The sequence below is a fragment of the Sodiomyces alcalophilus genome, assembly GCF_042370955.1.
Source record: "Sodiomyces alcalophilus JCM 7366 unplaced genomic scaffold ACRALscaffold_2, whole genome shotgun sequence".
Lineage (NCBI taxonomy): Eukaryota > Fungi > Ascomycota > Sordariomycetes > Glomerellales > Plectosphaerellaceae > Sodiomyces > Sodiomyces alcalophilus.
Genome location: NW_027263533.1, coordinates 6,161,959 through 6,176,471, shown reverse-complemented (window position 1 = coordinate 6,176,471; position 14,513 = coordinate 6,161,959).

The window sequence follows — 14,513 nt, the reverse complement described above, 5'->3', positions numbered from 1 at the left end:
AGGGGAGAGGCTCTGGTTATCTATAAAAGGAATAGGTGAAGCTAAACTCCTGACTTAGAGGTTTAGCGAATAATTTAACTCTTAATTCGACCCATTGGTTTATATTGCCTTTTCAATTATCTTATAACGTCTCTTCACTCTTTACACGAAAACCCCTGATATAAACGCTCCGTGATTATCTATAATTAACTAACCTTTACTTAGGTAAATCGATTTAATATTCCTCTTTTCGAGGTCACGGGCGTAGCAGCGGACCATAGCTCCTATAACTACTATTTTACCCTAGTATCGAGGAAGACTTAGGAGGTCTTTAGATAGATCTATTACCGTATTAGAGAGGTCTTCGTAACCGAGGATATCGAGTTTCTAAGTTCTATTATCACTAATTTCGATAAGGCCCTTAAAAATACCTTAAGTGTTATTTTCCTAACTATTAATTAATAAATCTATATATAGTATATCCTAAAAAACGTTAACCTTTATATTAGAAAGAAACAGATTAGCCCTCTTAAGGGAACTAGTCTCTTCCCGGCGGGTAAGTTCACGATCTTTTTTAGTGGTTACTTTTACTTATTATATATAGAATATTCCTCATTTATAGGTTAGGGCTATAGGGCAATAAAAGTTTTTCTTATAGTATTATTAGCTATACTCTCGCTTTACTATCCTAATCTAGACTAGTATATAAAAACTTTTTACTAACCGAGTATTAGCTATATAAATAAATTTAGAATATAATAATAACGCAGAATATAACACCAGCGCCCGCGAAGAAGACCAGGATAACGATCTCGTCGCCTCTTAACTTACCTGTAATCCAGAAATCGCCGCTTTAATCGCCGGCGAAATCACGGATAGCGGCTATGCTAGAAGATAGTAAAATTCACGTATTTCGACACGGGCGCCGTTTAACGGATCGACTATAGATAAGTTTATAGATTCGTGGAAATTATACGTGTACGCACTAACCGAGGCCGAATTTAATAAGCACTAGGACTCGTTAAAGTAACGGTTCGGCCGCGAATAGATCAGTAAGTCTTTTCCGCTACCCTGCTATTATCTTTACTAACCGCGGTATCAGCTCTTATAGATTATCTCGAATAGACCTATCTACCATATCGTGATTAGTTCTATAACTACGTAGTTAAGCATTTCCGTAACTACGGTATTAAGGCTATGAGTCGTATAGAGTCCGCCTACGCAGAGCTAAAGACCTATCTTCGCGGCCGCCTAGCTAACCTTAATAAGCTCTTTTTCTAGGTGTATCTAATAGTAACGAAGAAGACTAAGCGACTAAAGGTTAGTTTAGCGGAGGCGGGTAGTAAATACGCAGTAATCTATATAAGTCAACCCGTCGTTTTTAATCTTATTTTCGAAGTCACGTTTAAGGCACTAGAGCTTATATAGTAGTATCTGATTATAGACCAGGTATTTAGAACTCGCTAGCCTTTTCCTGACTATATAGGGACGTTTTAGGCGTAATTCGGGCTACTATGCCGTTATATAATATTATATTATTTAGAGGCTATAACCGTGCTAGAACGTACTTAAGTTAATCCTTACTAGTAGGTTAATTAGAGACTAGTATATTTATCTATACCTCTCGCGCTATTCTATTTCTGACCTTTTACTACCTATTTTAGCCCGAATACGATAGATACGCGAAAGAACCCGAATCCTAGATCCTCTTCTTATCCGATCGACTCGGAATCGATTAAGGGAGCTGCCTGCTACTCGTGGCGAGCCGTAACGGCCACGCCCTCCCGGCACTTGAGTGCCTAGGACTTAGGCGACTAGGGCTTAAGGCACTAGGGCTCGGAGTAGGCGCTTATTATTATAGCATAAGAGGGATTAACTAAGGCCGCGGGGTAGGAGAACTAATCTGATATAGGCCGCTGCTGCTATAGCTATAAAGACTACTCGCGCGTTATTTACTAAGCTTAGGTCCGAGATAGTTTTAGCCCTTACTAGTAGGTATCGCTATATACCTTATAGGCAGGCGCCTAGCTACATACAGTGGTCAGAGTCTTAGCAGGTATATTAGTCTACTTAACAGGAGGTATGCCAGGTATATATAGACGTGCCGCCGTTTAATTAATAGGCGGCTAGAAGTGAGTTTTAGGTGACGCTATAGGCATAGGCAACACAGCGTAATCAGTGCCTTTAATCGAATACTTATTTTACGATAAACAGCGATTAAGTTTAGGATAGATTTTAATAAGATAGTCGTTTCAGAAATATACTATTTTACTAGCAAATTTAACTTAATTTAGGAATCTTAAGTCTCACTTAGACTCACTTAAAACTTAACACTATAAAAATTCTATCGTGATATATACCGGTACAAGACATCTACAGCCAAGATTGTGGCGTATACACACTACTACGCGGGCTCGCGTAACCTTCCTAATTAGGCTTAAGACGCTTGCAAATAGTAGACAGGCCGCTTGCAAATAGTGGTACTTATAGCTAAGGCAGGAGTGGTGATCTCCTTACTAGCCAGGGCGGGAGCAGGTGCCTACTCGCCGGTATTATTATTATCATTATTATAGTTAGCCCCTTATATCACGTATATAAGTTAGTAAATGTTATATAAGATTTATAGGAAGAATAAGAAGACGTACCTTAGGGGCCGGAGATAATCCTAAAAACTTAAATATCTTCTAAAAGAGAGATAAGAGGTTAGGGCGATAATACGATACGCTAAGGAGTCGTGGGCGATAAAAAACGTATTACGGATAGTAATAGATATTATTAAAAAAGAGAAGAAAAACAGATCTATAGAGGCGACGGCAAAGTTAGTATTATTAGCTTAGGTAAGTTACTCGGTTAGGGACGGTACGGTATAAGGCTCCTTATATAGAAGGAACGACCCTACGACCCGCCCACGAACTATAATAACGCCCTTACACGGAATATTAATTAATCGTATAACTATAAAGGCTCGCCTTAAGCGCTTTTTAATAAATAAAGAGGTTATTTAGGGTTAAAGAGCTACTAGAGGTTATTATTTAATCGATAAAGAGGCGTTATTTAATTAAATAATAACGCTATATAAACCTATACCGAATATTAACGGCTTACCGAGGGGGGAGGGGGGTAATATTACGGGTTAACCCCGTGGAGATAATCCGGTAAACTACCGGATCTTCCGACTACTCATAGTGTGTTCCTAGTGGGTCGCCACGATATCATATTTAGGTCGCAAGCACCTACAGAGTTTTCCCCTTTTCCTTTCTTTTCTCCTTAGCTTTAGATAATTCAATTATTCAGCTTCACTTTATAAATAACTCGTAACCAGCCGCTTATAAGTAAAACCTGCTATTCCTAGTCGTAATATAGCGTATAAAATAATACACGTAGGTAGCTTAATTAAAGAGTAACAGAGAACTAGACGAGGCTAAAAAGAATACTATATCCCTCCGCCTAACTAATAACGCCTAAACGGTAATAGACCTTATTTACTATACCACCGCTATTGATAACCACTATAATAAGAATAGCTATAAGGGGCTTCTAGCCTTATACGACCTAGTAGATCACGACCTAAAGATCCGTCTAGACGAAATCTCTTCCGAGGACGTAGCCACTATCCGCGAGCTTCCTATACAGGATTAGGGCCTGCTTAATATAAAGCCGGACACCCCGGAAGTTAAGATCCTATAATAAAGCCGGGCTAGGAGGGTACTTATTGTTTTCACTTAGTTATTTTCTTTTATTTATATTAAGTCCCAGGTTAGTAATTATATAACAGAGGGACGGGCGGCTAGGCGCAGTTACTAGCGCTATAGACAGAGCCTAACGGTATTAGGAATCGCGCTATAGGGCGCCATTATATACTATAGTTTTTTTAAAGAATTCTAACTATGTCTATCACTTATTACTAGTATAATAATCGGCTATGCCGGGTCTAAGTTAGATAACATAGACTACACACTAAGGGGAAGCCCGCGGGACACAGGGCTTTATCTCTCCCGGGGCATATACTACGTACTACTATCTGACACTATATCAGGACCCAAACCATATAGCTCTAGATTAGTGCTAGCACTCTAGGAGCACTAAACCCGTATAGCGCTGGATTAATGCTAGCTCTATACTAGTACTAAACCGGTATAGCGCTAGACTAGTGCCTGTACTATCCTAGCACTATACCCAGTATAGTGCCTGGCCTTAGATAGCCCGAGGTTCCCCCGTAGATATACAGAGCAAGAACCTCGCCCTCTCCTTTAAAGAATCTATTCTATTTATATATTATTTATTATACTCTAAGGTTGCCTTACTTAAATCCTTTTATAGGTCCTATGTACTGGCTGGCCAGAGATATATATGGTTAGTATATATTAAATAGGTTTAAGGCCTTACTAGAAAACGGTTCTAAACTAACTATAATATATAGGAGTCATATACTATATAAAGGCTCAAAGTAAGTGTTATGTATAATATATTTAATATAAGGTAATTAGCTAATAAGTATAATTTACTAATTTAGGACTATATCCGGCGGTTAGAAGAAGAGGACCCGCCCTATTTCAGTAATAAGAAAGATATTAAGTAACTATAAAACTTCCTTAGTAAATTATCTAACCCAGATGCCTTTAAAGTATTATTCGTCTTCTATTTAGGCTAGATTAGGATCGCGTCGAGCTATATCACTATCTAACGCTAGTGCCTATATAAGTATTATTATTATAGTATTAGTAAGCGTCGTTTACTAACTTCCCGGTCTGCTATACCTAGTTATTTATATCGAACTTTATATAACTATTAAATAGTATCTTATATAACAAGAGCAGTGCGTTTCTAGAGTAGTAAGCGGACTGTATAAGTTAAACTAAAGATAGTAGTTAGCTTATTTTAATAGCCTACGCTCTGCTAAGATAAGTTAATCACTAATCGTTATAGATATCACCCTTATTAAATCAGTAATAAGGTCGGCCTTACCTTAACCGATAGCGGAAAATAAAGAGTTCCTTAACCCGGATAAGGATTAATATATATTCTAGCCTTAAGATCGAGATTTGGCCGCTTATAGGATAATTCTAAAATCGAATAAAGCGGACCGCGATAATACACCGCCGAAAGGCCCTAAGATAACGATAAGGCTCTAGCTAGTGCCGATAGTAATAATAAGCAGAAATCGCTACTCTTTCTTTAATATATATAATACGATACTAGGAACGGGAATTCGGGTATAACGATTAAGGTATAAGAGACATAATATATTATACCAGTATTTCTATGATAAGCGATACTAAGGAAAATTATAGTACGCCTTTCTATTGGCTTTAAACGTAACGATACCTTAGTATATAGATTACCAGTTTTTTATATTATTATAGAGAGAATAGAAGGCAGGAGGTGGTCAGAGACTATACCTAGGTATTTAGGTATTTAATTACTTCTAAGTTTAATTACTTAGGTAGGCATCTTTTAAATATTATTAAGTACTGTGTTATAGCACTACCTAGGTGGATAGGTAACTATATAATCAATATCGGAAAGGCTTAATCTATATCTTAATAAATACGTTTACTACTATAGATATATAAAATTACTACTGATATCGGAAAGGCTTAATTTATATCTTTATAGCTATATATATAATAAGAATAGCTGGCTAGATTACTACCCGAGTATCTAGAGTAGTATTATAGCCTAAATAAATATCTACTCTTATAATAACAGTGTCTGGTTTAGATATTATACTATTTTATACGATAGTTTATACTTTTAGTACTATAACCACTCTAGTCAGGATATTAATACGCTATTATTATAAATATATATCACGGGTTAAACCCTTAAAAGTATAGTTCCGGCATAAGGCCGGAACCGCTAATTAGCACGTAGATCCGATACTCGGACCTCGCGCTACCCTTACCGCGGATTCGTATAAACCTAGTAAATCCTGCACCTCTTTATAGACCTTTTCCTTTCCTTTTCCTTAATTCTAGCTAATATAATTATTCGGCCTTACTTAGTACGATTAACCTATAACTAGCCGCTTATATAGCTAGAATTCAGCGAACCCCACGCGCTATATTAGTATAAAGCTAGATATAAACGCGCCGTTAGGCGGCGGAGGTCCTATAAACCCCGCCAAGCTAGCTAAGTGGACGGATAAAAGGATTACCGAAGCTATTAATACGATACTCGGTCCCTTATAGGAACAGATAGCTTAATAATAAAAGCTACTCTAACGACTTACGAATAGCCTCGCGAATATCTAGGCCCCGTAGTAACCTACCCCTAACCTCGCGCCCCCCTTAAAGGGAGCCCCTATAAACACGCCTACTAAGTCGGTAATAGGTCCCCCGACCCCGGCGACCTTTACTCCCCCCTAGATTATAGTCCTATAGGAACTAAATAAACCACGCCCGCCGTGTACTAAGCCCCTGCTATACCCCGCGAAGTTTAGCGGAAAATAAATAGAGTACGCTACCTAGTTATAGCAGATACGCGATAAGCTTCTACTAAATAAGCACTTATTTAATAACTAAGCCGAAATATAGTATTATATTAACTTATACCTAAAAAGGAGCGCCTAGTAAATAATATTAGCCTTTTACGCTACTAAGGGGCCGGGAGGTACCCGCGACCTAGAGTTATTCCTTACCTACCTAGACTGTATATATAAGGACCAGAATAAATAGCCTCGCGCGGCCCTCGCGCTATATTCCCTTAGATAACGCGAGGAGTAAACCTTTTTATAGTTCCTACCGAAATTCGAAAAACAGATCGCCTAAGCAGGTAGTAGCGAGTAGGTAGATTCGGCGAAGATTACCTTCCTAGAGGGAGCCTTAAGCTAGAAGCTATATAGCACCTTAGTTACCGTAAAGTTACCCCACGACTATATAAGCTAGGTTATTAAGGTATAGAGTATCGCCTAGAAGCTAAAAGGACTACGCCTAACTAGCCGGAATACTTATATACTAAACCGAACCCGGAACTAAGAGATTAACGCTAATAGAGATATCGCGATAAGCGGGATTAATTAGGTCCGGCCCGATACGACTATAGACCGACCTTATAATAACCGGGAGTGCTAGGGTTATAGGAAAAAGGGATATATTCGTATAAATTATAAGTCCCGGGATAAGGGTAAGGCTAAGGGCGCCCGTATAGTAAAGGTATAGGCTAAGGATAGCGACGTCGCCGCGAGTTTAGACGGTTCGGATAATAAAGAGTCGGGAAAAGAATAGCTCTAATATAAAAACGGGCGTTAAAGCCGATAGCCGCTTTATAGCGGGAGTAGGAGGCGTTTAAATACCTAGCTAGCGGCGACTTAGCTCTAATATTAACGCGAGTAAATAAAAGATATATATATACTCTTATAGATACGGGTTATAACTACTACGCTGCTATAAATAAACGCTTTACCTAAAGACTTTAGTTACCGTTAATCGATAAAAGGAGACGACTACTAAAAGGATTCTCGGATACGTCTAAGCCGGCCACTAATACTAAGATCGCCGCGTTTAAGCTCGAGATTAGCGGCTATATATAACGAGTCTTCGCTTATATAATAAAACGACTAGATTAGGATATATTCCTAGGAAAACTATAGCTAGAATATAACGATATTACGTATTACGCGAAGAACTATAGGTTATACCACGGAGTCGCCGATATTAACCTACGACTAGTAGGTAAGGAGGAACTAGCCGATATACGAGCTATCCGCGAAGTAAGGCTAGTCTCGGGATCGGTGTTTATAGCCACGATATAACGGATAAGAAAAGGATTAAGAGGAAAAGAAAAAGACGAGTTTAATGCCTTAATCCGGGCTATTAGTATATAGGATATCGATAAGGCCCTCCGTAAAAAGGAACTAGTAGACCCTCGGGACTACGTCCCTATAAATATACTATAAGAGTTCGGCGACCTTTTCGCGCCTAATAAGGCTAATAATTTACCCCCTTACCGACTAGGCATTAACTATAAAATCACCCTAAAGCGAGGTCCCGATAGGCTTAAGCCGACCCTACTATAAGGGCCCCTTTACGGTATATCTAGGGAAGAGTTACTAATACTCCGAAAAACACTTAATAACCTAATAGATAAGGGGTTTATATAAGCTAGTAGCTCGGCGGCTACCATACCGGTCTTATTCGTAAAGAAGCCAGGGGGCGGTCTATGCTTTTACTATAATTATAGAGCCCTAAACGCGATTACCTAGCAGGATCGCTACCCCCTCCCCCTAATTACTAAGACCCTATATAACCTAGCCAGCGCTAAGTGGTTTATAAAGCTTAATATAATCGCCGCCTTTTATAAGATCCGTATAGCTCCTGGGTATAAAAGTAAAATAGCCTTTAGAATACGCTTCGGTCTCTTCGAGTAGCTAGTATATCCCTTCGGACTAAATAGCGCCCCCGCTACCTTCTAACGCTATATTAACTAGACCTTATAGGAGTTCCTTAACGACTTTATTATAGCCTATATTAATAACGTCTTAATCTACTCGAGTAGATCTTATAAGGACTATAAGGCGAAGGTCCGGCTAATACTATATAGGCTTATAGACGCCGGCCTAAATCTAGACCCGGCTAAGTATAAGTTTAGCGTGATAATAGTAAAATACCTAGGCTTTATCGTTATAATAAGTAAAGGAGTATCCTATAACCCTAAGAAATTAAAGGCTATCCGCGACTAGGAGGCCCTTATCTCCGTAAAAAAAGTATAAAGCTTCTTAGGATTTATAAACTACTACCGGATATTTATCTACGACTTTATAGGTATTATAGCCCCCCTTATAGCATTAATAAAAAAGGACCGGCTTTTTAGGTAGGGGATTAAAGAAGACGCTGCCTTTAAGGAATTAAAACGACTCTTCTAGATAAAGCCCGTCCTATAGTTATAGAACCCGGACTATAAGACTATATTAGAAACCGACTACTCGGGCTACGCGCTAGGTGGTATCCTATCCTAGGTAAATAAGCTAGGATATCGCTATATAGTTATATATTACTCGCGTAAGCTTACCCTAGTAAAGTATAACTACCCTATCTATAATAAGGAGATACTAATAATTATAAGCTATATACTCGCCTAGAAAGTAGAACTAACTAGCTATAAGTAATTCACGATACTATTAGACTATAAGGCCCTTAAGTACTTTATAACGAAACGGTCCCTTACCGAAAAGCAAAGCCGCTAGGCCGGCGAATTAGCTTAGTTTAACTTTATACTAGAGTACCGGTAAGGTACTAAGAACTTTATAGCGGATACGCTCTCCCGTTACGAATAGGACGCCCCGAAGGATAGCTTAGACGACTAGGAATAAGGGCGGGTAATCTAATTAATACCTAATTCCGCGATCCTAAAAACGATTCTTAAGCTAATAATACAGAAAATATCCGTTAAGCGTGTATTCGAAATAAATAAAGACCTTTAACGACTTTAGGATAAAACTATAGTAACTAACCCCTAGTATTAAGGAGTCCTCGCCGCGATTACTATAAAAGCTTATAGCTTTAACCCCTCCCTTAGGCTATAACTATAGATCGCGGAATATTCCCTTAACCCCGCGGGATATATAACCTTCCGGGATCGTCTCTAGGTTCCGAGCTTTAGGGAGGACTCGCTATTAAGGGGACGCTTAGTATAAGCGATCCACGACTCTACTATTAGCGGCTACCCGGGTAAGGAGAATATAATCGCTATAATAGCCCGATAGTTCTTTTAGCCTGGTATAAATAAGGATATATAGAAGTTTATCCGTAACTATAATCTATATAACGGAGGTAATTAATAACGGAATATAAAACGCGGGCTACTAAAACCACTACCTATACTAAAACGAATTTATAGCCACCTTATAATAGACTTTATAACGGACCTACCACCTACCGGCGAGGTCAGGGCAAGGTTCCTATAGGTAATTATAGATAGGCTAATAAAGTTAATAATATTAAAAGCGATAAAAATAATAAAAGTAAAGGCCTATATAGAACGCTTCCTAAACTACTATTTTAGGTTCTATAGTATACCCTTCTTAATTATTAGCGACTAAGGTTTAAACTAAACCAGGAGGTTTTAATAATACTTTTATAAACTCGTAAGGATTAAGTAGTAACTTAGTACGGCTTACTACCCCTAGACTAATAAAGGGCCCGAGAGGTTAAACTAAGATATCTAAGCCTACCTCTATACCTTTATATACTATTCCTAGGACGACTAGGGTCGCTTATTACCCGCCGTATAGTTATCGCTTAATAGCAGGAAAAGCTTAACGACCTAGCTAAGTCCTTTCTTCTTAAAACACGGGTTCTATATCGACCCTATCTAAATCCACGACCTAACGCCCCTATACCTAAAAAAAGCCGCCGCTTATAACCTACTAAGTCGCTTATAAGGTGCTATAGAGTTCGCGTAAGTAGCTATAGCCTTAAAGTAACTATAAGATAAGGAATCCGCGAATAGATAGCGACTCCTAGCGGAGCGCTTTAAAGTAGGAGACCTCGCGTAGCTCTTTATAGCTAACTACTCTATACCTAGGCCCTTAAAAAAGCTAAGCTAGCTATACTAAAAGTATAGAGTAATAAAAGTAATTAACTCCCACGTTATAAAGCTAAATATACCCTCGGGGATATACCCCCGTTTCCACGTTAATATCCTAAAATAAGCTAGCCGCGACCCCCTCCCTAAATAGGTTATAACCGACCCCTAGCCCGAACCGATTAGGGATATACTTTAAAATAATAAAGAGTAGGAGGTAGAAAGTATCTTATACGTATAGAATAAATAGCGAGGTCGCGGCGTACTATACGAGGTGTTAGTATAATAGGCGGGATACACGGAACCTATTTAGGAACTATTAGATACTATATAGAATACTAAGGTATTAGACGATTTTAAAGCGGAATATAGCCCCGGGGATAAAAATAATAGGCCTTTATAGGACTATATTATAAGGAATACGCGAAGATAAAAAGACCCTAATACGAGGAGGGTATAACCTATAATCGTAAGTTAATTAAAGGGGGGGAATTTACTGGCCCCCTTACCGGTTTCTAAGGAGATAGATAGTACCTCTATAAAGGACTTTAATTAGCGACGTTATCGCCTAGGCCCTTCTAGCTACTATTATTATTATTACCGGTAATAGGACCGCTACCTCCTTAGAGGGCGGCGAGGATACCCTCTAAGAGGCGCGTTATCGCCGCGCCTTATAAATAAACCTCGCGGCGGAGGGCCGCTACCTCACGGCGGAGACCCTTACTATTATTAATAAAGGCGGGGGCGGAGTTAGCGGGGGCGATAATAGAAGCTACCTCGGATAAGGAGGCGTAATAGTTACTATAAGCTAACTTAAAGGCTTCGCGGAGCTAGACTAAAGTTAGTAGCGACCTTAAAGAAAACATAGGAATACTTATATTATTATTATTTAGATTATCGTGTATAGCGCGACCCGCCTCGGCTATAGGGCGGATAAATAGGGTGGCGGCGGGAGGGAGCTAAGAAGGTTAGTCGCGACTATTTAGCCTATAGATTATAAAGGACTTACTAGGCAGTATATATAAGATCCTATAGCGTATTTATAGCACTTAGGGTTCTTATAGGCTATACCGGGCCCGGATTAGTTATAACACGTTTAGTTAAATTTTATCTTAGTGCCTACGATATAATCGGTATAAGGGTAATAAAAGTTATTACGATAACGACTAAGAGGGTAGGCCGGGCCGCGTTATCGCTTATTAGGCGTGGTAGGCTACCGGAGAGTTAGCAGGACCCTTATAGCGAAGTATAGACTCCCGTCGTATACCTTTTTATTACTAGGACGCTTACCGGTATTCGCTATCTTAGCGATAGCCTTTTCGGCCACTTCCTTAACGGAGGGGGAGGGGGGGCGGCGGAGGGAGAGGGGGCAGCGATATCGCTAACGGCTAGGACCTTTTTAACGGTGCCTTTACGGGTATAATAAGCGCTATAGCGGGGGGCGGATATTTAGATATACTCTATTAGCCGCGACCTAACCGGATCGGTATAAGGACTTATTAGGAGATTTATAATAGTTAATTAAATAATTAAAAAACAGAAAATTATTAAATTAATAAAAAAACTATAAGGATAAAGCGATTATACTAAGAGTTAATAAGGAATAACACGGCCCTTAGTATAGAATAGGCGATAAAGCTTATTACTAAAATAACGTTATAGGCTTATAGGAAAAGAAATTAACTATAAGTAAAAAACCGGGCGAAGCTACGCTTATATTATAATATCGGACTATAGAATATAATAAAAGCCTATAAAGCTATTTATTATAATAGTTTATAAATAAAGAAAAAGGAGTAACCGGGCGTTTTTAATATAAAGAGTAAGCGCTTAGCGTGATATAGAATGCTAGCGACTTAGGAGCGAAGTCGCCGCGAACGCTGCGCGACTCGAATATATCTAATATAAAGGAGGATACACGCCTCCCTCGCGACGCGTTTAGGCAAAAACAGACTTAGCGCTTAGTTATTACGGCCCCGGAGGGGGGAGGAGGGGGGTAATATCACGGGTTAACCCCTCGAAAGTATAGTTCCGGTATAAAGCCGGAACCGCTAATTAGCACGTAGATCCAATACTCGGACCTCGTGTTACCCTTACCGCGGATTCGTATAAACCTAGTAAATCCTATACCTCTTTATAGACCTTTTCCTTTCCTTTTCCTTAATTCTAGCTAATATAATTATTCGGCCTCACTTAGTACGATTAACCTATAACCAGCCGCTTATAATATATACCACTATTATACCTAATAAAGAACTATATAGTATTAATAAAGTATATAGCTTAAGTGACTAGTATATATATATTATATAGTTACTACTATTATTACCCTTATAAACTAACTAATAGGCTATAATAGTAACACTATATATACATTCTATTTACTTAGCCACTCTATTAATAGTATATTCACTGATTTATCTCTAACTACGCTCTAACCTATAACCCCCCTGCCCGGGGAGTACCGGTATTTATACGCCCCCTGTTCGGTATTTACTATCCACTTAACCCTAAATAAAAAGGGAACGCGAGCGCGTGTATAAGCAAGATCTTAGCTATAAATATTATGTACCTATACACGTTAAAGTAGGTAATTAGGATTATATAGTATATATAATAAGGTTACGTGACTAGGGTATTAGGATTAGGTAGTATATAATAAGGTTATATAACTAGGGTATTAGAATTATATAGTATATAATACGGTTACTTAACTAGGGTATTAGGTGCTACGCACCACCATCCGGCACCATACCAGGACCCAAAACCATATAGTTCCAGATTAGTGCTAACACTATACGGGCACTAAACCCGTATAGTGCTAGATTAGTGCTAGCCCTATACTAGCACTAAATCAGTATAGCGCTAGACCGGTGCTAGCACCGTCCTAGCACTATACCCAGTATAGCGCCTAGCCTTAGATAGTCCGAGGTTCCCCCGTAGATATATACGACCAGAGCCTCGCCCTCCCCTTTAGATAATCCATCCTATTTATATATTATTTACCGCACCCTAAGGTTACCTAATTTAAATCCTCTCGTAGGTCCTATAATACTAGCTAGCTAGAGATATATACGGTTAGTATATATTAAATAGTAGTAACTAAAACAAGATTATTCGATCTTAGTAAGGTTCGCGTACCGATCCTATTAAACGACTATAGAGACTATTCTAGTTACACGATCCCAGGGTAAGTAACTATCTATTATTAATAAAGTGCCTCCCCTTAAATAGGACTAGGCGATAAGTAGCGACTATTAAGCTATAGCCTAATAGTACCGATAAGGAACTACTTACCCACGCGCCCCTTACTATATTCACTAGCCCTTTAGCGTGAAGTGTATAGGTCTGCGTACTAAACCCCTATTTAGTTAAATAGCTGTATATAGCGCCCTAAGCGAACACGTAGCTAAAGCGGTACCGGTTACCCGTAGTCTACTAAATAAAGCGCCTCCCCTTTATTAGGACTAGGCGAGTAAGCGATAAGTATAAGAGTCCACGAGTACTAGTTATCTAACGGGCCCGCACCTAAAACGACCCATCGAATACTAAATAGCACTATTATAGAACCCGCTTAATAATAACTAACGCTCCTTACCCCGTTCTCCTAGACTCTCCCCCTACGCTAAGGGATCTAAAAGGCGTACGTTTCCTCGCCGTAATAGCGAACGCCTATCCAGATATAGCCGAAAAGGTTCTTATGCCCGAATATCGGCTACTCCTCTTTATAGCCGAGTAAGCAGGGAACCTCCCTAGCACTAGTAGAGCTAGCCAGGCCATAACCTCTAAAAGAAGAGTCTCTAAAGCTATCCTGCCTCCCTAGCTAACCTATCCTACTAAGTAGGTTACTTATCACGACTCTTTTATAAAGGTATTCTATAATTAGCTAAAAAAGGAGCCCGAGTATATCGACCTCTATAAGTCTATAGTTATACCCTATAATAGCGTAGTAAAGGGAAAGGAGCTAGCCCCCTTTACCGCTAGCCACGATTCTCCGCTAATAGAACCAA